Source organism: Theobroma cacao, chromosome 3, assembly GCF_053813885.1.
Source record: "Theobroma cacao isolate CCN51 chromosome 3, ASM5381388v1, whole genome shotgun sequence".
Classification (NCBI taxonomy): Eukaryota; Viridiplantae; Streptophyta; class Magnoliopsida; order Malvales; family Malvaceae; genus Theobroma; species Theobroma cacao.
Genome location: NC_142641.1, coordinates 16,198,437 through 16,225,648, shown reverse-complemented (window position 1 = coordinate 16,225,648; position 27,212 = coordinate 16,198,437). Strand labels below are relative to the sequence as shown.

Genomic DNA, 27,212 nt, shown 5'->3' with positions numbered 1-27,212 from the left:
TTTGTAATTCGCAGTTTTTCAAGGTAACCAAACAATTCGCATTTCAATACAATTGCCAACTAGCCAATCATGCTCGATTTATCATAAGTCAGTCAATTTAAACAATCAAATTGCCACAATTAACAGTCTCCGTGTACTCTATTTTTCAAAATCATTATTAATTCCAGAATAATTTATAAATTAATTTCATTGAAACTCATTTATTCATGAAACATGAAAATTTACCTTTTTAAATTCCTTTTTCCATAGAATTCATGAAAGCATCTAAAAACCACCCTAGATAATTAAAATGACAGTAAGTTTACTCACAATGTCTAGAATGCAGACTTTCGAAGCACTCTGTCTACTGGTCCTTGGATGTAATTTCCTTACCTTTATCGGAGGACTCACCACCTTGACTGTAAAGCCCGACCTTATAAAATACTATTCATGACATACATGTGATGATAGCATGATTGCATGTAGGAGAGTCCCGAAAAATTTACAAAAGTCGGTATTGTACCTAGAAGAACAACAAAGTTTATTTAATCCTCGAACTAGATCAAATAGGAATTTTAAGGTGAGATTAAGAGTTTCACAGTTCATGGATGACTTAAAATGGTAATTTGGAGTTTGAGGATCAATTTGGAGTCAAATCGGAATTTTCACTAACTAGGGGCAAAATGGTCATTTACCACCTGGGGACAAAATGGGAATTTTAGAAAAGATTTTTTGACCCCATTTGACTTATTGGAGTATGATTTGAGGTTTAGAATGAAGACTTTCGAAGCACTCTGTCTACTGGTCCTCGGATGCAATTTCCTTGCCTTTATCGGAGGACTCACCACCTTGACACAGTACAAAATCGAGAATTTCACCAAGTTGATGCTAAATCAAAATTAAACTAATTTCGACTACCAATGCATGATATGGAATGCAAAAATGCACTGGTAACTATCTAAACTCAATATTGGCCTAATTCGTCTTATCACCCGATTAAATTCCTAACGCGTTCGTTTAAACTCCAATTTAATTCTTTTCAGTTTCTATACCTCAATTGCACCCAAATTAACTTAATGTCCCTCAGTGTGGTGCAAATTATCAGTCTCGATAGTAAATTACGAAAATACCCCTAGTGGGTAAAAATTCATATTTTTGCTCTGAAAATTTCCATTATTTTTTTAGGCTCATAATTCATCATTTCTTAACCAATTCTACTAGAATAAAAATCAAACTCATCCTCATTCAATACATGGTAAATTCAGCCATTAATGGTTGTGAGAGAAAATAAATTCTTTTCTTGTTGTTTTGTTTCTAAATATGCTAAACTAACTAAAAACACTAACATAAATTGAAATCAAATAAATCCAACAACTTTCTCTCTGCTAACCCATTTTGATCAACCAACAATTCATCATAAAAACATGCAATTTGAGCATGGAAAATGAAGAGAAATGCTTAAGGAAAATAGATTTCAAGCTTAAGTTGAAAAATCCTACCTTTTTCACTTATTTTCCTTGATTTTCCACACTTTTTCTCTTGAAATTCCTCACCTAGGTTTTGTTTTTCCTTTCTTTCCCTCTCTTCCTTGCTTGGCCAAATATTTGGGGAATAATGGGCTGATTTGTGCTGATTTTTAAGTTAAATAATAAAATATCCTAAGCTTGACACATGGCATTTTCTAATTGGTCCATTTTTAAAATTTTAAAAATTTAAACATTTTATCTCCACCACATGTTTAGTCAAGGGTCAAAGATGAAGATAAAGGAAGACCATGTGCTGGAAAAAATATCCTGGTGGTGGAAAATTACAATTTTGCCCCTAAGGTGACAAAATTACCATTTTACCCCTATACTCCAAATTATACCGAAATTAAAATTTTTCACTTCTAAACCTCAAATCATAATCCAATAAGTCAAATTGTACTCCAATAAGTCAAATGGTGCCAAAAAAATTCTTTTCTAAAATTTCCATTTTGTCCCCAAGTGGCAAATGGCCATTTTGCCCCTGGTTAGTGAAAATTTCGATTTGACTCCAAATTGATCCTCAAACTCCAAATTACCATTTTAAGTCATCCATGAACTGTGAAACTCTTAATCTCACCTTAAAATTCCTATTTTATCTAATTCGAGGATTAAATAAACTTTGTTGTACCTCTAGGTACAATACCGACTTTTGTAAATTTTTCGGGACTCTCCTAACATGCAATCATGCTATCATCATATGTATGTCATGAATAGTATTTTATAAGGTCGGGCTTTACACCTGTACTCGGGCACACCTGTTCCAGGGCTATCCAACTAAGTCCGCCAAGGTTGTGAAAAATTTTATATAATCATAAAACTTGTTTTTATTTTTTAAAAAAAGCAATCGTTCCTTGGCATTGATTGAGTCTCACTTCACGTGGTGGTTAACGTGAAGTGCACTCAAAAAGCCCACCTCAAGAGATACCCTACGCGCCTCTATGACCGAGGTGAGAATATAAAGGAGTTTACCATGCCCCTCTAATAGGTTGGTCCACGGAACCCCGCCACTGTAGTAGCTAATCTTTAATCCACCAATTGATCAAATCTCAATGGCATAGCATGGCAATTACATTACTAACCAATTTATCAAGGCAAAACAGACAATTCATATTTTTCAACACAAGCCATTTAATTCAAATCATAATTTACAATAAATCACATGGTCTCCAATTACTCAAATTTTCAAATCCAACATTCTATTTTCAAATCAATTTATAAAAATTTCAATTTATTTTATAATTCCATTTATTTTATAAATTCATATTTTTCTCATAAAATAAGAAATTCATCATTTAAAATAATTTTTACAAATCACAAAATTGAATAAAAACTACTCTAGATAATTCAGACGATAATAGGTTTACTCACAGGTTTCAAAAGTTCAGATTTCGGTGTACTCAGCTTAGTGATCCCCAAGCGTAATTTCCTTGCCTTTGTCGAAGGGCACACCACCTTGACACAGTATAAAATCAAGGAATTTACTACATTGCCCTTAAATTGAAATAACTAATTTAGATCACTAATGTATGGTATGAAATGCAAAAGGTCTAAATTTTGCCTAAACACCGTATTGACCTATTTCGGTCTTTTACCCGATAAATTGAAATACGCATCCAATTTAGCTCCAATTGATCCCATTTCTTTTTCTAATGCTTCAAATCACCAATGTCCAGCCAAATAACCCAAAAATCAGCAAAGCCACATTCATATTCCTTGGAAAAATTCGGCCAAAATGGTGCATCATTGTCACAATTTTTCCTACTTGATTTTCTTTCCATAATTCATTAATTTTCATATCAAAAACCATGATTTCATAATCAAATAACCTAAAATAACATCACATTCTTCCTCACCATTGACTTGAAAATTCAGCTAAGGCTAAGTAATGGGAAAAATGAATGTTTTTCTACATATTTTGTTTACTAACATGTTAAACTAACACTAAACACTAACATATATCAAAATCAAATCAATCCAATAATTTTCTCTCTCTAGACCCATATGACCAGCCATTAAATCACCATGAAAACATGCAATTTAATCATGGAAAATAAGGAGAAATGCTTGGGAATAAGAAAACTCAAGCTTAATAGAAAAAATCTCACCTTTTTCACTTAATTTCCTTGAAAATTCACACATTTTCTTTGATTTTATTTCTCTAGGGTTTTGTTTTTCTTTTCTCTCTCTTCTGGCTGGTTTGGCCAGCCATGGGGTGGAAGATGGGCTGATTTTTGTGCCTTATAAAAAGAAAAATAATAAATTAATAAAGGCATGACACGTGGCATCATGTCATTGGCTCGTTTTTAAAACTTTAAAAATTTTAATCCTTTTTATCTCCACCACACAATTAGTCAATGGTCAAAATGAGAATAGGGGAAGACCATGGTTTGGACAAATGTCCTGGTGGTGGAAAATTACTATTTTGCCCCTAAGGTGGCAAAATTACCATTTTGCCCCTATGCTCTGAAAAATACCAAGAATAATTTTTTTTTCACTTCTTAATCCTCAAATCATACTCCAATAAGTCAAATGGGGCCAAAAATCTTTTCTAAAAATTCTCATTTTGTCCTTAAGTGGCAAATGACCATTTTGCCCCTAGATAGTGAAAATTTCGGTTTGACTCCAAATTGATCCTCGAACTCCAAATCACCATATTAAACCATTTTGGGACTTTAATATTCTTAATTTCATCTTAAATTCTCTATTTGATCTAGTTCGAGGCTTAAATCAACTTTGTTGTACCTCTAGGTACAATACCGACTTTTGTAAACTTTTTTCAGGACTCTCCTAGCAGCAAATATGCTATCCATCACATGTATGTCATGACAAGTATTTTATAGAGTCAGGCTTGATATCTTTTCCCCTACTTGGATCAGCCATATGATCATTCTTCATGTTTGATTTCGACATCCGGCTAAATATTAATATTTTAATATTATTTAATTAATAAAATATTATTTTATTTTAAAAATTTTATCTTGTCTCTTTGGTTCTCAAAGTTCCTTATTATGCCTCAATTCACATTCGACCAATTTTATTTATCACCATATCAAAGTATGGGGCATTTCATACGTCGTTCGGCACACTCCCACAACAAACTTCCTAGCAACAATTTAAATTCAATATACTTAGTGCATTAATTCCACTTCTTTCTCTCATTCTATCATAAATCTACATTATTTCTCCTCATTTCTTCCAATATTTTACCATTCAACTTAACACTCTCAACCAAATTATGCATCTAAATTCCTCCAACATCATTAATTCTTCACAACGAATCATTTAAAATTTCTTAACTTCATTCGAGCACTATTCGTAAATTTTCTTCTTTACTTTAGTCCTATGACACCTCCTAATAAAATATTTAAATGTTGTATTAAAGTAATTTAAATTTAATTCATATAACCAAATAACCAATGTATAATTAAATAAAATAGGCTAGCCTCCATATAGTCAAATTTCACAATAAGCCATGGAGTAGAATAAAGAAATTTTACCCAATTAGGCTAGGTTGGCCCAAGTCTCCACCTTCCTTTTCTTTTGGACTTTTCTTCCTTTGTTGTTTTTGGACTCTTTTTCATGAACTCTTCCCATCTCTTTCTAATTAGGCCATGCCCATTTTCTTTCTTGTTGGGCCATACCCATTTTTCTTTCTTGTTAGGTCATGCCCATTTTTTTTCTTTCTTGTTACTTTCTTTTCTTTTCTTTCTTTCTTTCTTCCATCGTCTAGCAGCCCTTGCTTGTCTTTCTTTTTCTTTCTCACATGCACAAATCGTCTCAAATTTCTTCCTCTTTTTCCCTCTCACCACCGACCACACTTTCTTGCTTTTCAACCTTCAATTTTCAGCAGCTAAAGCTGCTCATATTGGCTTCAAAATTAGTAGCTAAGTTGCTCTATTTCTCCTTAAAAAAATTAGCAGCTAAGCTGCACTTTTCCCTCCAAAATTAGTAGCCAAAACAACAACAATTAACCACCAAAACCACACCTTACAACCTTCAAAATCAGTTGCAAAAATTTACACTTTTCAGCCTCCAAAACTAGCAGCAAAGCTGCACTTTCCAGCCCTCCAAAATTAGCAGAAAAATAGCTCCTTTTCCTCTCTAAATGGTGGCAAAACTGACCCCTCAACTCAACTCTCTCTTTCCTCTCACTTTCTCTCTCACGCTCGGCTTTCTCTTCTTTTTGTTTTTCTTTCTCTCGGTTACTTCTTTTTTCTTTCTTTCCTTTGTTCTTTTGTTTCTCTTTTACTCTCCCTCACAACCAACTTCTCTCTTCTTCTTTGTCTTCTTTACTTAGCTTATTTAATTATTATATATATATATATATTTTATTCTTTCATGAATCTTCCAAATTGTTCCAACATGACTGGCCCCTCACAATTCTTTTTCTTCCTTCACCATTTTGCTCCACATGGCCGGCCCCCTCCATCTAACAAAGTAAAGAGTCTTTGACTCTTTTTATTGACCACATGGGTGGCTGCCCATGTTGGTCTTCTAATATATATATATATATATATATAATTTTTTTCTTTATACTTATATTATTATTTCACTATTTATTTATTTTATTTCTTCCATTAATTTCACTACATAATCCTTCAATCTTTATGTTTTAAATTTGATCTCTTTGATGCGTCTAAAAATTTCAATTTTTATTTATCTTCCTTTCTCTGTGCGTGTACCACTGAAATATAAAATTACACCTCAATGTGATATTACCACAATATTTAAATACTTACTTATCCGCGTTAGTTCGACTTAACAAAATACGCGTATTTCACTTTCGTTGTTCATTTCTCCAAAAATTCACTTGTATTTCTTCTCCCTCACTTGGATCACCCATATGATCCTTCTTCAAGACTGATTTCGACATCTGGCTAAATAATAATATTTTAATATTATTTTATTAATAAAATATTATTTTATTCTAAAAATTTTTATCTTGTCTCCTTGGTTGCCAAAGTTCCTTATTATACCTCAATTGACCTCCGAATCATCCTTTTATCTCACAAATTCTCCTTCGATAAAATAGTATTATTTTATTATTATTTTCTCGCATGCGAAATGTTTTATCATAAACTATTCCTTTCATATTTTATCACTTTTAAACATTTTAATTGACCTCAATTTGCATCTGATCAACTTTATTTATCACCATATCAAAGTATGGGGCATTTCATTGAATTCTGCAAATTCTTCTTAGCTTCAATGACTTTGTGGCTTGACTCTCAAATGTCAATCTAGTGTTTCTTCCTTCTCTTCAAGTCCTCCAAAAGGTTGTTTTTATAGGCTTTGAAGTTAGGCCAAGTTGGGGGGTGAAAAAAGAAGTCAATTTCAGCTAGGATTTCCTCATCAAACTATATAAGCCGCAGCTTTGCCAAATTAATTAACAGAAATCGTAATTGCTCTAAGATTGCTACAATATGTCAACTTCAAAAAGATTTTTGACCATTCTAAAAGTTGACATTGGTGAAGTGTAAACATAAAAGTTGTATATATTTCTCTTAGCTTTCCAATGGTCCAAGAATTGCTTCATTTGGCGCTCTATAGAGAAAGTTATAGCCAAAATACCGAAATATATGCATTAAAAGTCTGCACCTCGAAATTGCTCTCCTTCTTTTACTAAAATTCTTCTTTCAAACACCTACAAAAGTACAAATAAATTATTAACAACCTATCTTAACCACATTAACACCAAATTAAACATAAAATTAACCAAGATTAGATTGACTCACCTAAAATAACTAATTTAAAATAATTAAATAAAACTTACTAATTTTGATGCATTACTACAAAAACCTAGCGAAATTATTATCAAAATTAAGCCCAAATAACTCTATGTTATTAGTTGTTGAGGTGAAAAAGTGAAAGAGAACGAAAAACCCTATGAAAAAGTTTACAAAAACATGAATTTTGGAGTTAGTATGAGAAGGTTATGGAGGTTTTAAGGTTTCTTTCCATGGAGGTTGAAAAGTTCTACAAAAAGGAGAGAAAAAACGAGAGGAAGATGAAGAAGGTGCTAGCACTTTAGATATTTATCTCTAAAGTCAATCAAAGTTTCACGTAATTTACAAAAATGCCCTTTTTTGTTCTTTTAGTGCAATGCTTTCAATTTGACAAAGATTTTGACCACTTTTTTATTAGAACTGGGTAAAGTGGTAAACATCAAAGTTGTATCCCTATCTCTTAGCTTTCTAATTGTCTAAAAATCATGTCATTTGAACTTCTGTAGTGGGAGATATGCTTGAAAAACCAAAACATATGCAAATAGAGCAACAGTTCATTATGCACCTTTCTTCACCAATTGAAATTATTTTTGATCCTACTTCTATAAAAACATTAAATAATTATAAATAACATAAAACTAACATCATTAACTTAAAATAAACATTTAACATAAATTAAACTAAACTAATAAAAGAAAGAAAAATACCTAAATTCAATCATAAATCTAGTCCAACTTAGACTAATTATGTATTTAATCTCCCATTAAATATGTGAATTTGATGCACTCATCAATCTACCTCTAGATACGCATCTATGGAGGTTGAGGTTTCACAGCAAGGCATGTTAATCTTACAGACTTCATCCAATAAACTTGGAAACTTAGTCTTTTTGATGAAGGAAAACCTTTAATCAATCATTATAAATGATATGATTGCATGATTGAGATTTAAGCCTTTTTTAGCATTAAATATCTTATGTTTTGATTTGACAAAATTGCATGATATCTTGGTTTGATCTTAAGCATTTGAAATCATCTAATATCATGTTTTGATCCTCTTAAAATCATACCAATGTTTGAAAAACAAATTCTGTTAGTCCCAATGGGGTGCTAGAGGGGGGGTGAATGACACTTTTAAAATATTCTGAAGGAAATTCTTAAGCTTAAAAAACCCTTTTGAATGATTTTGAAATGGAAGGTTTAAAACTTGTAAAGGCAAAAAATACCAAGAAAAGAAAGGGTAAAGAGAAGTGGACAAAGTACAAGTATTATAGTGGTTTAGTCTCCATTACCTGCATCCACTTCCATGATCTCCCAATTAAGAATTTTCAATCCAGCTTCACTAAACTAATGGAATTGACCGTTTCCACTAAGCTTCTAACCCATGCTTAAAACTCTTATTAGATTTCTTAAGCTTTATTAAGCTTAGTCTACCATTTAGAAGTTCTCCCACACTCTAAGTAAATAAAAAATAGAAAAAATGAAGTACAATTGATCACTTAACTGATCTAAAATGTATAAAATTAAGCTTAAAAACTTTCAAAGGATAGAGTGAAATACAAGTGTAAAGAAAAGGTTTTTGGTTTTCTAAGCTCAAAATCACTTTAGATGACTATCCTCTACCATTTTTGATCATTTAAGCCTTTATTTATACTTGGAGGATATTTTCTAGCCGTTAGAAATAGTTTTGGAGCAGAAAGAGCAGTTATTTTGTCTTATAGCGACTTTTTTCAAATTGCTAGCTGTGACTCTTTAATCGATTAAAGGTGAGCGTTAATTGGTTAAAGCTTTTCTGTCTGGTAGTCTGCTTAATTGTGTTAACTAATTAAAGGTAGCTTCAATTGATTAAGAATATTCTGTTTTCAAACTTCTCCAATCAGTAATCTTTCTTTAATTGGTTAGTCTTCCTTTTAATTGATTGAGGCTTTTCTTTTTTCAACTTTAACCGGTTGAAATAAACGTTAACTGATTCAAATATCTTCAAATTTGAATTCCTTTATTTTACATCCTTCAACGATTAAATTTATTTTGAATTTGAATTTTGGCACTTTTTAAATGCTTCAAGTTTGATCCTTAATCGATTAACTCTTTTGGTTAACTGATTAATAACCTTTTGTTTTGTGTCCAATACCCTCTTAATTGATTAAGCCTTGTGTTAACCAGTTACGACATTTCTACTTGTCCTTACTGTAGTGCCTAGAATTGCTTTAACTCTTCTTTGCTTATTTAACCAATTAACCCATCTTGCAACTAAACAAGCATCTTGACTTGCTTTCAAATACCAAATAAATTAATGAATTTAAGCTTTCTCTTGCACACTTAAATAATATGATTAGGCATCAATGAATGAGGAATGTTTTTTTATTATAAAAAACACATGGAGTCAACATTCTCTCTCTTATTTTTTATGAGCATAAAACACTCTTATATTAGGAGTGTAATGTTTATGTTCAATATGAATGCTCAAATCTTTATGCATAATGAGGATTGTTCCCCTTTAGTTAATGTATCTAATTTTCTTTAAAGATTTGTAATAAAATATTTATAATATCCATAATAGCTAAACAAGATATACTATATCCACAGTAGCTAAGCAAGATATATTGAATATCAATAATAACTAGCACAAAATATTCAACAAAACCATAATTAAGCATCACACATGTCACGACCCGGTACTCCCCTCGAGCTCGTGACAACTGCCGCGACGTCCCGATAAACATTCATTGCCCGAAATCCCAACTAGAACCTCGCAAGGCTTTAATATCAGTTTTCGCACCTCCCCTATGAGCAACATTTGTTAAGTATTATGTTTTCAGAGATTATAAACTATTTCCAAATCAAAACAATAGAAAAATAATTTTTTTCTCACAGGGGCATTTTGGTCATTTTTCCTCAAAAATCTCAAAACCAGCTAAAAATGTAGTATGTGAGTGGAAAACACATATTTCATAATCAAAAATAAGTTTAGATGTCTAAAACATTCATTTAAAGTGAAACTATAATTATTTGAATATAATAAAAATATTCAATAAAATATTCTATTTTCTTATAAAACAATATTTATAGAATTACTGGTAAATAATTTTTGTAGCGTAAAAGCTAAATAAATTCATACATACTGTAATACAAATAGCCTAAGCATAAGATTTAATTTACAGTGACACGTGGGCCCACAAACGACCAAAACTATCAAAAACGGTAAACTTACAATTTTTGAGGATGCAAGTCCAAAACTTATGTCTCACAGCAGGTGATCACTTAACTCGTGACTTAGACGTTTGGCTCTTAGCAAGTTTCAAAATCACACATCTTACACTCATTTTGTATAATTTATAATTCTTTCTCAAAGGTGTTTAAACATTCTTGAAACACTTAATCACTTATTTGCTCTTTCATACTCCAAGTATATCATTTCCATAAAGGCACGCCCAACTACTCATGCTTCAATTTATCTCCAAGGGTTTCTAGCATACCACGTAGTTTACTTGTGTTGCCACTAATCCTTTCCTTTCAACAAAGTCAAGACAAGATTTGTAAATTCTCGTAACAATATTCTATATAAACTCATTTGCTTTATCATTCTTGAAATCTTCATTCACACTCTCATCACTTGGTATTGACATCTCTTATCAATATCTCATACATTCATCTAACCTTTCCCTCACTTCCTCTTTAACCTTTTACAAGGTTTACTTTATTTCTTAAGATTTGACTTTAGTCAACATATTATTCATCTTAACACTCCCCCAATGCACTTAAGACTCCCAATAACGAAACTCGACATCAAAACCAATGACCATATTCCAACTCGTGAGTCTAATCTTTATGTCGCTCACAGTTTGCTCATGCTTTCTCGCCATTAGGGGTTTTTAACGCGATAGCGTTTGATAGTCAGTACTGTGGCGTTGCAACTGTTTGAATTCACTTTATCCCAGCAACTCTTCTACCTTTAAAGCTACTACTTCAATTATTCACAATGGTGTGGCTTCCCTCTGAGTCTATACCACAATTAGCAAGACTAACTTTCTATCACAAGTGCGTGATCAGAACATTGATTTAACGTATTTATTTTGCCACTAACATTCATATATCTTTACCATAACATTTAATACTAGTTTGCTTAAGCAAAAATCTCCAAATTTATTCATAGCTACATGTATCTCAGATTGCACACCACTTATCATCAGTCAATAAATCCCACTTGAGAATACTTTTTCCATATTGTATAGTAACTTCACCATATACGTATGACACCACACACATAATTATTTGTTGTTTTCTAGTGTTCCACAATTCCTTAGTATTCACAACTACTGGTCTTCTTTGTCTTACAACTCATATAGTCCAATCACTTCAACTTAAAATCGTCATGAAATTAATCCACCTGAATCAACATCTTATGCTTATCTTATTATTAGTTCAAAAGTTTCATGATCATGGAAACTACAATTTACAAAACTAGCTTTCTATCATATGTACTTTATTAGAACACTAATTTCAACATATTTAATCTACCCTTGGTGGTATGTCAAAATCATCCCTGTCTCAGTTGTAATCCAGAAGAATCTCTCCTTTGCATATTCATACAAGCTAGTGGAGATGGAGCAGCTACCGTAGCCCGTCCTAACTGTGGGCAATCTCTCCTAATGTGACCTAGCTGACCACAATAAAAACATCGTATAGGCCTTCTACACGGCCCGACATGATATCTCTCACAATTTTTGCATTTATCAAAACCTCCGGAACTCTTCCCAGAAATAGTCATTGCAGATCTGTTAAATCTCGGAGGCCTTTGTTGTGTTTGTGAAAATAGAGGTAGGGAAGATGTTACTGAAACAATAGTAGTACTTCCTAAAACAGATGAGTCTTTGCCCCTTGTTGGTGGCTGACTAGAAGATATAGTCAAATTTCTCCTTTTTGTTAACTCAGCTCGCATTCTCCTATTTCATTAGCAAGCTTCTCAGCTCTTAAAGCCATTTGCACCACCTCTTTAGTTACGGTTACGTCCGACGCACCCATAAAAGAAACGCAACCATGTTACCTAGCCTCTTTAAGCTTATTAGAAATAGAAACATCCAGCACTGGTGGTGGGACAGGAGGTGGGGGTGGTGGTACTGAAGGAGTAGCTGGAGGAACTGTAAGAAGAGCTTGACTAGCCTGAGCTTGGCCAATAATAGCAGTAAAGAAGGCTGTCAATGCTTGAACTGCCTCAGGAGGCATGGCAAGAATACTAGTAGGTAGCAGAGGAGGTGGAGGATGTGGAGGAGTCTCGGTCTACTCAACAGCAGGTGTTGCCTAAATAGTAGACACAGTCGATTCCCCGTTTATACTATCTAGCTGACGATGTTGAGAACGACCTCTTCCCCTCCCAACTAATCTAGTGAGAGGTGGGTGTTCACGTCAAGGAGGCATGATAATCTATAAGAAGGAATAAGGCAAGTTTAAACAACCTCAAGATCTACATGCAAATACATGCATTCTATTTAGTCTAACCTAACTTAACTCGGGGCCACACTGACATTGTAAATTTTAAAACAACTTTAAAACAACTTTAAACCTAAAAGCACTAATCTTTAAAACCAAAAACTCTGATCTTTAAAACCAAAAGCTCTGATACCAATGTAATTGTCACAACCCGGTACTCCCCTCGAGCCCGTGACAACCGTCGCGACGTCCTGATAGACATTCATTGTCCGAAATGCCAATCAGAACCTCGCAAGGCTTTAATATCAGTTTTCGCACCTCCCCTATGAGCAACAATTGTTAAGTATTATGTTTCCAGATATTATAAACTATTTCCAAATCAAAACAATAGAAAAATAATTTTTTTCTCACAGGGGCATTTTGGTCATTTTTCCTCAAAAATCTCGAAACCAGCTAAAAATGTAGTATGCAAGTGGAAAACACTTATTTCATAATCAAAAATAAGTTTAGATGTCTAAAACATTCATTTAAAGTGAAACTATAACTATTTGAATATAATAAAAATATTCAATAAAATATTCTATTTTCTTATAAAACAATATTTATAGAGTTACTGGTAAATAATTTTTGTAGTGTAAAAGCTAAATAAATTCATACATACTGTAATACAGATAACCAAAGCATAAGATTTAATTTACAGTGACACGTGGGCCCACGAACGACCAAAAGTATCAAAAGCGGTAAACCTACAGTTTTTTAGGATGCAAGTCCAACTGTAGCCCTTAACGAAATGAGCTATCTACCGATTATCCTGAGCCTAAAAGGGGTGGAAAGGAGAGTGGTGAGATTATATAATCCCAATGAGTAAACAAATACCATCTAAAATATCTAAAGCTGAGTAAATCGAGACAGATAAAATAGTTTAACATAAAAATGATTCACAGCATTTAGAACTCATTTTAATAAGATAAAATAGATTCATTTCACCGAAATAAACAACGAGGCTTATGATTTCCTGAAAAGCTTGACTCGTGCCAAAATCATTCTCATACTCAGTTATCAGGGATACCTTGGCCGAGGGCTATCCCAACTGAGTTCACCAAGGTTGTTAAAAGGTCATGTACGCATAAATTATGTTTTTATTTTGAAAACATAGCCGTTCCTTGGTGTTGGCTGAGTTCATCCTCACGTGGTGGCTTGGCGTGAAGTGAACTCTAAAGTTGTACCTCAGGAGTTACCTTACGCGCTTTCCCAACTGAGGTAAGAATATAACAGGATTCCGTGCCCCTCAAAAAGGCTGGTCCATAGAACCTGCCCACTGCAGCAAGCTAAACCCACCATACAATAAAATTTACGATAGCATGACATGGCAATTATTTTATTTTACAGCTTCTCAAGGCAAATCAACAGTTCATACATTTTCAGCACATTTACCAATTCAACCATTCATGCCAATATTATCCTAAGCCATTCAATTCAAACCATGATTTATAACACAACAATTAGTCTCCAATTACTCCATTTTCAAAACCATCATTCAATTTCAAGACAATTTTATAAAATCATTTCATTTAATCACATTTTGCTTATAAAACATAAAGATTTACCATTTAAACTCATTTTTCTATCAAATCACAAAAACGAATAAAAACTACTTTAGATAATTAAGATGATAATAAGGTTACTCACTATAATGGAAATCGAGTTTCGAGTACTCCGATTCTTGACACTCGGGTACTATCTCTTTACTTTTGCCAGAATGCTCACCACCTAGACATAATGCACAATAAGCCATTTACTACATTTGTGCTAAATTGTTATAAAACCAATTCAGGCTTTATACTAATGCATAAAATGGGATGTGAAATACTCGGGTAACTATCTAAATACAATGTTCAATATAAATTCAATTATGTACCTAAATAAAATGGTATTGACCTAATTCGATCTATCACCTGATTAATTGGCCAATATGTCCAATTTAACTCCAATTAACTCCATTTTTCTTCCAATTCTCCAAACCATCAAGCACAAGTCAAATAGCATAAAATTTAGCAAAATCATCTTCACATTTTCTCTTGGGAATTTCAGCCATGGTGGGTGCATCAACACTATGATTTTTCTTACTTGATTTTCTCACCGTAATTTATCATTTCCTAACCAATTCACTTGAAATAAAATCAAATCCACCATCCACACTTTACATGGAAGATTCGGCCAATGATGGGTGATGGGAGGAAGTGAATTTTTCTTGTTGGCTTTTCATGCTACACATCACTAACTAACTAAAAACACTAAAATACATTGAAATCTAACCAAATCAAGCATCAAAACCTCCCTCTAAGTATTCAGTCAGCAAGGGATTCATCATGATTTCATGTGATTCAACCATGGAAAATAAGAAAAAAGCTTAAGAAAGAGAGATCTCAAGCTTAATTGAAAAAAATCTTACCTTTTTTCACTTATTTCCTTGAATTTTCACACTTTTCCCTTGAATTTTTTCCACCTAGGGTTTTGTTCTTCCTTTTTCTTGCTTTTCCTTGGTGAGGCCGACCATAATGAAGAGAAATGGGCTGGTTTTGTGCTAATTTATAAGGAAAATAATACAGAAATAAAAGCTTGACACTTGTCACCTTACCATTGGTCCATTTTTAAATTCTTAACTATTAAGCTTTATTTCTCCACCACATAAAATCCCTCAATTATCCATGGTAATAATGGGTAAAATCCATGTGCTGCACAAGTGTTGGGTGGTGTAAAATTATAATTTTGCCCCTTAGGTGGGAAAATGACTATTTTGCCCTTATCTTCAAAAAAACACCGAAATTAAAATTCTTCACTTCTCAAACTCAAATTATACTCCAAATGATCAGACTTAGTAAAAAATTTCATCCAGCACTCACATCTTAACCTCAGGTAGCAAAATGACCATTTTGCCCCTAGGTCATGAAAATTTCAATTTGACTCCAAATCGGTCCTCGAGCTCCGAATCACCATTTTAAGTCATTATGGGGTTTTAAAATTCTCAATTTCATCTTAAAATCTTGATTTGGACTAGTTTGAGGCTTAATTCAATTTAATTGTACCATTTGGTACAATACCGTCCTTTAACGATTTTCAAGGTACCCAAGTAAGCAAACATACATTCTTATGTAGGAATGGCATAATAAACATATTGTAGAGCTGGGCTTGACAACACACATAAATTAAACATAAAGACGTATCAAACTTTATTTAACTTAGTTTTCCTTCTCCTTTTTTTTGTCATCATTAAAAAAGATATTCAAAACTCCCCCTTAATGAGTGCATCTAGATTTTCCTTTAATCTTTAAATTAAACTTTGATGAATGAGAATCATAAGCACTCATACAACTAAGTCATACAAGCTTATAGATTTAGTTCAATAACTTCAAGAGTCAAGCTTATAACTTTGTATGAACAAATGTATGGGAGTTAAATCATTTCAAGAACTTGTTAAGGATCACTCAAATAATGTTCAAGAAAGATAAGCATACAGATGTTCAACGAGCACATAAGTCATATTTTAGCACCAATATCAAGTGTTAAAGCTCAATATACCAATTAATAGATATGAATAAAATCTCCTCCTTTGTAAAGGAATAATATCAATTATGAGAGATGGAATCATTTTAAAGCTCATTATATCAATTGGTAAAGCACTAGTAAAGACTTTCCCTATCATTAAGCATTCCAAGCATATCAACTTCAAGGCTCAAACACATTTAAGAAAGATATGATCAATTTAAAGCTCAAGTGATAAGAGACAATTTTAAAGCTTGATGCTAATTTTAAAGCTAGATACTAATTGAGAAAACTTAAGGCTTGATACCAATTACGCATTTCAACATTCAAGTTTAAATGAGAAGCAATATAAGGCACAATAACAATTTTGGTGTTTAGAAAGATGTTATTGGTAATTAAGAACACAAAATGTTGAGTTTCCACCAAACTTTGTTGTTGAAGATCTCATTTCAGCATGATATCAATGCCAATGATTGACTCCCTCTTGAGAAATCATAAGCTCAACACAAATTGTTAGAGATCCTTAATCGATCAAATATTAGGAGAGAAATCATAAGCCTAGAATAAATGAGCATTCAAATGGATATTCAATTTATTTACTTAATACTCAGGGATTCATGAAATTAAAAAAGTGTGAGCATTTGAATAGTTGTTTAACATATGTATGAAATACTCAAATTTTCAAGAAATATTTGCAATGTAGTTCCTAGGTATTTCTAATGTATCATTAGTCATTAAGCATCATTATCAATAATTTTTCATCATCAAGCATTCATTATTTATTGTCAATCACTATTTAGCAAGTATCACCAAGTAGTATCAATCAAGCATTTTCAAGAAATTCCTTAATTCATATATAAAAAAGAAACTCAAGAAAAAAAATCATCATGAAGCATTCTTAATTACCATATTTAGCAAGCATTCCAAGAAATATTGTCACGACCCGGAACCTCCCTCAGGCCCATGACAATCGCCGCGACGTCCCAATTGACACTCATTATCCAGAATGCCAACCGGAACCCCGCAAGGCTTACATATCAGTTTCTTTCCTTTTCTGTGAGCAATCATTGTTAAATATCGAGTTTTTAGAGAATATATACTAGTTTAGATCAAAAACAATCAAAATAAAATTTTCGCCACTCAGGGGTATTTTGGTCATTTTTTTCTCAAAAATTTCGAAACTGGCTAAAACGTAATATACAAGTACAAAACACATAATTCATATTCAAAATGAGTTTAAAAGTCTAAAATCTTTATTTAAAACGAAATTAAGGTTATTTGAATATAATAAGAAAATAAAAGAAATATTAAGGAAAATATTCTATTTTCTTATAAAACAATATTTATAGAGTTATACGTGAATAATTTTTATACCGTAAAAGCTAAATAAATTTATACATACTGAAATACAGTAAACCAAAATATTTAATTTAATTTACAATAACAAGAGGGCCCCGAATAAACAAAAGTAAAGAGGACTGTGAACCTACGGTTTGGAAAATGCAGATCCAATGGTAGTCCTCGATGAGATCAGCTATCTACAGTCTATACTGAACCTGAAATGGGTGGAAAGGAGGGTGGTGAGATTATAAAATCCCAATGAGTAAACAGACATTATCATAAATATCTAAAGGTGAGTAAAATGGAGGCAAGTTTAAACAACAAATTTCAACCAATTTCATAATGTTTTCAATTTATTTCTTAAACCATAAAATATTTGTAATTTACCAAAACAATTGTTAAGGCTTATGTCTTTTATTAAAACAAGGCTTAAGCCAAAACTAATCCTCGGGGATACCTTGGTCGAGGCATCTAACCGAGTCCACCAAAGGTGTTAAAATATTCACACGTGAAACACATTTTTATTTTCAAAACAAGCCGTCCCTTGGCGTTGGCCGAGTTACACATTCACGTGGGGGTTCGAAGTGAAGTGAGCTCTAATACTACCCCGGGAGTTACCCTCCTCGCCTCTACAACCAGAGTAACTATATAACTGGGTTTACCGTGCCCCTCTAATAGGTAGTCCACGAAAACCCGTCACTGCAATGACTAACCCACCAATTTTAATAAAATTTCGATAGTATCACATGGCTTTTATTTATTTATCCAGCCTGCATAGTAAAAACAATTTACATAAATTTCCCAATGCATTCACAAAATATAGCCACATATACTCATTTCTCATAAGCCATTCCTAGGAAAATATATATTTTTCAAGTCAATTTGCAACCTCCAATTACTCAATTTCATAATCAATACAATATATTTTTATTTGTCACATTTATTCCTAAAACATCAAAAATCCCATTTTAATCTCATTCTCATTTCATAAAATACATAAAAGGCATTTAAAAATAAACTCTAGATAATTTACAATAATAATAAGTTTACTCACCGTTTGTACAAACTAAAAGCTTTCTAAACGCCCCGATCACTACTCGTCGGGTACGACTTCTTTGCCTTTTCCGAAAGGCTCTCCTCCTAGACACATTACAAAAATTTACACAATTCATCACATTGATGCTAAATCACTATATAATTAACTTAAATCCTATACTAATGCATGGTATGAAATGCAATAGCGTAAAACGGCTTAAACGCGGTATTAACCTATTTTTGGCACTTTGCCCGATAAATTGCTAACGTGCTCCATTTTAGCTCTAAATCATCCCATTCTCTCTCCAACATTTCTAACCATTAAATATAAGCCAATAACCTTCTAAAAACAACAAAATCAGCTCACTCCCTTCCTTGGAAAATTCGGCCAAAAATGGGACATTAACTCGGTTAATTTTCTACTTTGTTTTTCTATCACGTTTAATCGTTTTTCATCATTTTCTCTTCATTTCCCTTAGAATAAAATCAATTCATCATCATTGTACAGCATTGAGCATCCAGCCAAGAGTGGGTATTGTGAAAATTTAATGATTTCTTGCCCAATTTAATTTCTAAACACATTTAACTAACTAAAACTATCAATTTAACTAAAAATCAAAACCTAAAAATTTCAATTTCTCTCCCCTAGAATTTCGTCCAGCCTTTGATATCACTTTTTTATCTCTCTCCTCAAGCATTCTAAATGGAAATAAAGGCATAGGAAAGGTAGAAATCAAGCTAAAATCGAAAAATCTTACCGTTAGATGCGTAAACGGTCGAAAACCGCGAATTTCCCTTTGAATTTTCTTGTTTCTCTTTGGTTTTTCTTTTTTTCTTCCTTTCCTCTCTATTTCCTCTCTTGTTCTTCCTTATGGCCGGCCAGCGCTTAAAATGGGGTTTAAATGGGCTGACTTTTCATTAAAATAATATTATTTCATTTTTAAAAATGCCACGTGTCATTTTCCCATTGGCCCATTTTTAAAATTTCATCCATTTGTTTCCAAATTTTCACCATACACTTGTCCCACATATCCATAGCTTAGACTTATCCAAAGTCTCGGTGGAGTAATTTTTGAAATTTACGCTTTTGCCCCCGTAAAAGTGAAAAATTACATTTTTGCCCAAAAAACTGAAATATTGCCCATAGACATATTTTTCATCCCTTATACTCATACCATTCTCCAATTTGTCAAATTTGATCTAAATTCTCTCAAAATTTCAAATTTTGTCAGCGAGTGGCAAAATTATGATTTTGCCCCTACACTCAAAAAATCACTAGAATTAAACTTTTTCACTTCCTATCATTAAATTATACTCCAAATAGTTAATCTTGGTCAAAAATTTCACTCCATGATCAAATTATTATCTCAGGTGGCAAAATGACGATTTTGCCTTTGAACATCAAAATTTCCAATTTTACCCCAAATGAACCCTTAAACTCCAAACAATCATTTTTAGTCATTCCTAGACTATAAAATATTAAATTTCATCCTACAATTCTTATTTGAACTAGTTCGAGGTTAAATCAACTCAAGTGTACCGTTAGGTACGATATCGGGTTTTGTCTTTTCATATGTGCTTTCCTAGCATAATAACATGCTACTCAGTGCATGTATGTCATGGCATGTATTTATAGGGTCGGGTTTTACAATTCTACCCACCTTAAAATAAAATTTTGACCTCAAAATTTCACTTACCAGATTCGACAAATAGATGCGGGTATTGGTTCCTCATCTGATGCTCTACTTCCCATGTCATTTCCTCTATTCGAGTACTTTTCCACAACACTTTGACCATTGAAATACTCTTGTTTCTCAGTACTCAATCCTTTCGATCCAAGATACTCACAGGTTGTACCTCGAACTTCAAATCGTCATGCAACTCGATCGGAGGTGCTTCGAGGACGTGAGAGGGATTTGGTACATATTTCTTAAGCATGGAGACATGGAAAACGTTGTGGATCCGATCTAACTCCGGAGGTAATTTTAACCGATAAGCCACTGGTCCAATCCTTTCAATGATTCAGAATGGTCCAATATATCTCGGGTTGAGCTTTCCCCTCTTCACAAATCGAATCACACCTTTCATTATCCAATAAAACACCATAATTTATCATGATAGTATAATCAATAAGATTTAATACTTCAAAGTATTCAAATTATTACCTTTCCAAGGAGAAACCTTAAGAAAAACTTTATCATCGATCTCAAACTCCAAGTCTTTTCTCCATTTATCTGCATAGCTCTTCTGCCTATCCTGGGCTACCTTTAGCCTCTCTCGTATAACCTTGATCTTGTCATTAGTTAGCTCGATCAATTCCACACTCACTAACTTCCTTTCACCCACTTCATCCCAACAAAGTGGAGTACGACATTTTCTTCCATATAAAGCTTCATACAGTGCCATACCAATGCTAGACTGAAAGCTATTATTGTAAGCAAATTCCACCAATGGCAAATGTCTGTCCCAACTCCCAATAAAGTCAATGACACAAGCCCGTAGCATATCCTCCAAAGTCTGTATAGTCCTTTCGGATTGACCATCCGTCTGTGGGTGAAAAGCAGTACTAAATCTCAACTTAGTTCCGAGAGCTTCTTGGAATTTTGGCCAAAATCGAGAAGTGAATCAAGGATCTCGGTCTGACACTATAGAAACGGGAACTCCATGTAGCTTCACAATCTCATCTATATAGAGCTGAGCCAGCTTCTCAATAGAGTATGTACTATGGACAGCTAAAAAGTGAGCGGACTTAGTCAACTGATCTACGATCACCCAGATCGCATCCTTTCCCCTTTGTGTCCACGGTAGTCCCAAAACAAAATCCATAGTCACATGCTCCCATTTCCACTCAGGAATAGGTAAAGACTGAAGTGTACCTGCTGGCCTCTGATGCTCCGCCTTAACTTGCTGACATACAAGACACTTTGCTACGAATTCTGCTACGTATCGCTTCATACCTGGCCACCAATAATTCTCCCTGATTTTCACGATCCGGAACTCCCATCGAGCCCGTGACAACCGCCGCGACGTCTCAATTTACATTCATTACCCGGAATGTCAACCGAGACCCCGCAAGGCTTTAATATCAGCTTCTCATTTCCCCTGTGGGTAACTGTTTCCAAATACCACATTTTAAAAGATTTTAAACTGTTTCCAACTTAAACAAATGAAATATTAATTTCCGTCTCACAGGGGTATTTTTGTCATTTATCCCAAAAATCTCAAAAATCATCTAAAAATATAGTATGTAAGTGGAAAACACATATTTCTTAATCAAAAATAATTTTGGATGTCTAAAACATTCGTTTAAAATGGAATTATGACTGTTATAATAAAATAAAAATATTCAATAAAATATTCAATTTTCACATAAAACGATATTTTAAGAACACTGCATAAATAATTTTTTATAGCGTAAAAGCAAAATAAATTCTTACATACCGTAATACAGATAACCAAAGTATAGAATTTAATTTACAGTGACACGTGGGCCCACGAATGATCAAAAGTATCAAAAGAAATGAACCTACAGTCTTTGGATGTGGCAAGTTCAACTGTAATCCTTGCCGATATCAGTTATCTACAATCTATTCTGAACCTGAAATGGGTGGAAATGAGGGTGGTGAGATTATAAAATCCCAGTGAGTAAACAAACATCACTCAAAATATCTAAAGTCGAGTAGAAGGAGACTATTAAAACATTTCATCAAACTGTAATTTATCATCTTTCAACTTATTTCAACCAAATGAAATCAATTTATTTAAAGCAAGTAATCAGTATGGCTTATGAATTTCTTAAAAAGCTTGGCTCATGCCAAAAATTATTATCATACTCAGTTATTTGGGATACCTTGGCCGAGGGCTATCCCAACTGAGTCCGCCAAGGCTATTAGAAAGTCATGTTTTTATTTAGAAAACATAGCCATTCCTTGACGTTGGCCGAGTTTTTATAGCGTAAAAGCTAAATAAATTTATACATACTGAAATACAGTAAACCAAAATATTTAATTTAATTTACAATAACAAGAGGGCCCCCGAATAAACAAAAGTAAAGAGGACTGTGAACCTACGGTTTGGAAAATGCAGATCCAATGGTAGTCCTCGATGAGATCAGCTATCTACAGTCTATACTGAACCTGAAATGGGTGAAAAGGAGGGTGGTGAGATTATAAAATCCCAATGAGTAAACAGACATTATCATAAATATCTAAAGGCGAGTAAATTGGAGGCAAGTTTAAACAACAAATTTCAACCCATTTCATAATGTTTTCAATTTATTTCTTAAACCATAAAATATTTGTAATTTACCAAAACAGTTGTTAAGGCTTATGTCTTTTATTAAAACAAGGCTCAAGCCAAAACTAATCCTCGGGGATACCTTGGTCGAGGCATCTAACCGAGTCCACCAAGGGTGTTAAAATATTCACACGTGAAACATATTTTTATTTTTAAAATAAGCCGTCCCTTGGCGTTGGCCGAGTTACACATTCACGTGGGGGTTCGACGTGAAGTGAGCTCTAATACTACCCCGGGAGTTACCCTCATCGCCTCTACAACCGGAGTAACTATATAACTGGGTTTACCGTGCCCCTCTAATAGGCAGTCCACGAAAACCCGTCACTGCAGTGACTAACCCACCAATTTTAATAAAATTTCAACAGTATAATGTGGCTTTTATTTATTTATCCAGCCTGCATAGTAAGAACAACTTACATAAATTTCCCAATGCATTCACAAAATATAGCCACATATACTCATTTCTCATAAGCCATTCCTAGGAAAATATATATTTTTCAAGTCAATTTGCAACCTCCAATTACTCAATTTCATAATCAATACAATATATTTTTATTTGTCACATTTATTCCTAAAACATCAAAAATCCCGTTTTAATATCGTTCTCATTTCATAAAATACATAAAGGGCATTTAAAAATAAACTCTAGATAATTTACAATAATAATAAGTTTACTCACCATTTGTACAAACTAAAAGCTTTCTAAGCGCCCCGATCACTACTCGTCGGGTACGACTTCTTTGCCTTTTCCGGAAGGCTCTCCTCCTAGACACATTACAAAAATTTACACAATTCATCACATTGATGCTAAATCACTATATAATTAACTTAAATCCTATACTAATGCATGGTATGAAATGCAATAGCGTAAAACGGCTTAAACGCGGTATTAACCTATTTTTGGCACTTTGCCCGATAAATTGCTAACGTGCTCCATTTTTGCTCTAAATCATCCCATTCTCTCTCCAACATTTCTAACCATTAAATATAAGCCAATAGCCTTCTAAAAACAACAAAATCAGCTCACTCCCTTCCATGGAAAATTCGGCCAAAAATGGGACATTAACTCGGTTAATTTTCTACTTTGTTTTTCTATCACGTTTAATCGTTTTTCATCATTTTCTCTTCATTTCCCTTAGAATAAAATCAATTCATCATCATTGTACAGCATTGAGCATCCAGCCAAGAGTGGGTATTGTGAAAATTTAATGATTTCTTGCCCAATTTAATTTCTAAACACATTTAACTAACTAAAACTATCAATTTAACTAAAAATCAAAACCTAAAAATTTCAATTTCTCTGTCACGACCCGGAACTCCCCATCGGGCCCGTGGCAACCGCCGCGAAGCCTCGACAAACATTCTTCACCCCGAATGTCGATCGAAACCTCGCAAGGCTCTCGTATCAGCTTTCGCACTTCCCTGGTGAGCAATAGTTATCAAATAATCAAAATACGAAGGATTACAAATCATTTCCAAATCATAACATAACATTTTTTTTGGCTCACGGGGGCATTTTCGTCATTTTTGTCGAAAACCTAGAAACTTGCTAAAAATGTAGTAGGTACGTCGAAAATATATAATTAATGATTTAAAAAATTTAAGCATCTAAAACGTTCATTTGAAGTCAAAATTTGACCATTTGAATATAATAAAAATATTCAACAAAATAAACTATTTTCTTGTAAAATAATTTTCATAAAACTATCGGCACATAATTCTTATAGCGTAAAAGATAATTATATTCATATATACTATAAAGCAAATAACCAAAGCATAAAATTTCTTTTACAGTGACACGTGGGCCCACATCTAACCAAAATGCATCGGAAGTTGGAAACCTACAGCTTTTACCGATTCGAGTCCAAATGAAAGTCCTTATCAAAGTCAGCTAACTATGGAATTCCCTGAGCTTGAAATGTGAGGAAATGAGGGTGGTGAGATTATAAAATCCCAGTGAGTAAACAGATACCATCTAAACTATCTAAAGTCGAGTAAATGGAGACAATTAAAATAAGTCATCATACTGTAATTTCATTACCTTTCAGTTCATTTCAACCAAATAAAATAAATCCATATAAATCGAGTAATCAACTTGGCTTATGAATTTCTTAAAACTTTGGCTCGTGCCAAAACTCATACTCGGTGATACCTTGCGCAGGGCATCCAACCGAGTCCGCCAAGGCTGTTAAAATTTTGTATACACTTAAAATATATTTTTAGTTTGAGAGAAATACAGCCGTTCCTTGGCGTTGGCTGAGTTCCCCTTCACGTGGTGGTTTGGCGTGAAGTGAACCCTAAGCTTTACCCCAGGAGATACCCTACGCGCCTCTCCGTTCGAGGTAATAATATAATGGAGTTTACCGTGCCCCTCTAATAGGCTGGTCCACGGAACCCCCTCTGCAGTAAATAATTAATATATAATCCACCAATCAATAAAATTCATTCTAGCATGACATGGCAATTTATTGCAACCTAGCCTCTCAAGGCTGAATACACAGTATAAATAATTCTAACACCAAAATCAGTTTAGCCATTCATGCTCATTTAATATCATAAGCCATTCAATTTAAAACCATAATTTACAACACAAGCAGACAGTCTCCAATTACTCTATTTTTAAAACCAGTATTCGATTTTTCAGAAAATTTATAAAATCATTTTATAAAATCACAATTTCTTCTAAAACATAGCAATTTACCATTTAAACCCATTTTCCATAAAATCACACAATTGTATAAACCTACTCTAGATAATTAAGACGATAATAAGTTTACTCACAATGTCTAGAATGCAGACTTTCGAAGCACTCTGTCTACTGGTCCTCGGATGCAATTTCCTTGCCTTTATTGGAGGACTCACCACCTTGACACAGTACAAAATTGAGAATTTCACTAAGTTGGTACTAAATCAAAATTAAACTAATTTGGACTACCAATGCATGATATGGAATGCAAAAATGCACTAGTAACTATCTAAATCCGGTATTAGCCTAATTCATCTTATCACCCGATTAAATTCCTAACGGGTTCGTTTAAACTCCAATTTAATTCTTTTCAGTTTCTATACCTCAATTGCACCCAAATTAACTTAATGTCCCTCAGTGTGATGCAAATTATCAGTCCCAATAGCAAATTACGAAAATACCCCTAGTGGGTAAAAATTCATATTTTTGCTCCGAAAATTCCCATTATTTTTCTAGGCTCATAATTCATTATTCCTTAACCAATTCTCCTAGAATAAAATCAAACTCATCCTCACTCACTACATGGTAAATTCAGCCATTAATGGTTGGGAGAGAAAATAAATTCTTTTCTTGTTGTTTTGTTTCTAAATATGCTAAACTAACTAAAAACACTAACATAAATTAAAATCAAATAAATCCAACAACTTTCTCTCTCCTAACCCATTTTTTCAGAATTGAATTCATCATGAAAACATGTAATTTAATCATGGAAAATAAAGAGAAATGCTTGGGAATAAGAAAACTCAAGCTTAATAGAAAAAATCTCACCTTTTTCACTTAATTTCCTTGAAAATTCACACTTTTTCTTTGATTTTCTCTCTCTAGGGTTTTGTTTTCTCCTTTCTCTCTCTTGTTTCTTGCTTGGCCGAATGTTGAAGAAGAAGAATGGGTGGGCTGATTTTTTTATGCCTTTTTTATTGTTTAATGAAATAATATTATTTTATTCATATTTTAAATATTTTATTAATTCATTTGTTTTTTCTAGCCATCCATTTGTCCTAATTTTTCCACCATGCATTCCCTTTGACTTATCCAAGCCTTAAGTGAAATTTCCAGATTTTTCCAAAGTTTTGGTGGAGCAAATTCTTCAAAATTACACTTTTGCCCCCGAACTTTTCAAAAATTACATTTTTGCCCCAAAAATTGAAAATTTGCCATAATGCATAATTTGCACTCCTCATACTCATTTCACACTCCAAATAATTAAATTTGATCAAAATCCTTTCAAAAAATTAAATTTTCGATTTCGAATGGTAAAATTACCATTTTACCCTTTTACTCCAAATTATACCGAAATTAAAATTTTTCACTTCTAAACCTCAAATCTTACTCCAATAAGTCAAATGGGGCCAAAAATCTTTTTTAAAAATTTCCATTTTGTCCCCAGGTGGCAAATGACCATTTTGCCCCTGGATAGCGAAAATTCCAGTTTGACTCCAAATTGATCCTCGAACTCCGAATCACCATATTAACCCATTCTGGGACTTTAAAATTCTTAATTTCATTGTAAATTCTCTATTTTATCTAGTTCAAGGCTTAAATCAACTTTATTGTACCTCTAGGTACAATACCGACTTTTGTAAATTTTTCAAGA

General features: G+C 33.2%; 1 long non-coding RNA gene across 2 annotated transcripts; it reads right to left on the bottom strand.

Annotated features, from left to right (window-relative positions):
• Positions 1-805: 805 nt before the first annotated feature.
• LOC148763628 (uncharacterized) lies at positions 806-26,714 on the bottom strand. Of its 2 annotated transcripts, none has more exons than XR_016025429.1 (3): positions 26,387-26,714; positions 25,654-25,737; positions 806-827 (listed from the first exon to the last, which is right to left on the bottom strand). It is a non-coding gene; the product is annotated as an uncharacterized LOC148763628 (long non-coding RNA). The 2 variants fall into 2 exon arrangements; XR_016025428.1 differs by lacking the exon at positions 806-827 and adding an exon at positions 22,648-22,712 and having other exon boundaries at positions 26,387-26,711.
• Positions 26,715-27,212: the final 498 nt, after the last annotated feature.